A 1240-nucleotide genomic window follows, 5' to 3' on the forward strand; every position below is an offset into this window, starting at 1 on the left:
GTGAGCCCGGTCCAGCCCCGGCCCCGGCAGAGCACGGGAGGCTGTGCTGGCCCTCCCCGAGCACTCTCTGGATTCCAAAAATGCTTCCCTGGGTACATGCTCAGAGGCATGTTTCTGTCTTAAAGAATGCCTGATTCCCAGAATTCCCACTGACACAGCTGCTTGTCTCCTTCCCGGGATGGAAGGACCTCGCTGGGAGCCACGGGGTTTTTCGGAAGTTGGGCAGGATTTCATTTTTTGGGGGTAGGAATTAGAGAAGACACTATTGTTTTTCCCACTACAAACAAGGCTGCTCCTCAGCCCACGTTTGGTGCACGTGGGATCACCCCTGCCAGAGCCACCTTTGTCAGGAGCTGCAATATCTCCATATCCATCCCCACCTCGGGACCTGTCGTGACAGGTCCCACCATGTCGTGACACGGGCTCTGGCCTGTGCAGGGGCTGCAGGGGCAGTTTGGTGCATTTGGGATATTTGTGCCTTTGCCATCGCCGCGGAGAACCCACCTATTCATAAATAAAATAGATGCAGCACGAGCACTATTGACATCCTGCGAGCGTGGCTGGCGAGAGGCTCATTAAAAGCAGAGCTGTCCAGAAAGCCCTGCTGCCTCCTGGCTGGCTGGCCTGCTTCATTGCTTGCTTAATTCCCTGCTCAGGAACGGTTCGCCATTCCAGTCTGTTGCTTTACATCACTCAGAGGACTCTGCTCCGTCTCCTGCTTTTTCCAGGTTGGTCCACCCTGCTCCTTCAGCTGTATTCTCCACACGGCTCCCTGCCCAACTCCACTACTTCCTGCTAATTAATGCCTGATTTTTTGCTGTCTAAAAAAGATAGCACTTTGATTAGACACACAGGCACACACGTGAACATTAACTCTTCTCTTTCTGAGGAGTGAGTGGCTTGAAATCCAGATGCTGGAGGGTTGACTCAGAATTCCCAAGGACTTCAGTGAGAGGGGGGTTTCACATGTGGTGCCCAGAGTTAATACCTCTGACCCAGGTCCATCAAACAGATTACCCTAATTCACACTTCCACCATCTCTCTAATTCAGATTCCCTGTTAAATTCTGTAGTTCCAATGAAACACCTATATGCATATTTTGTTTGGGGTTTTTTTTCTGAGCCAAACCCTTGCTACTGCAACCCATAAAAGGCTGAATTATGTTTATATTTTCAAGTTTTTCTACAACCTCGGGAGAATTAACGTGCTTGGTCTTGCTGTTTTAGAAACTTGCTTCAGG

The sequence above is a fragment of the Geospiza fortis genome, unplaced genomic scaffold (genome assembly GCF_000277835.1).
Source record: "Geospiza fortis unplaced genomic scaffold, GeoFor_1.0 scaffold43, whole genome shotgun sequence".
In the NCBI taxonomy this organism is placed as follows: Eukaryota; Metazoa; Chordata; class Aves; order Passeriformes; family Thraupidae; genus Geospiza; species Geospiza fortis.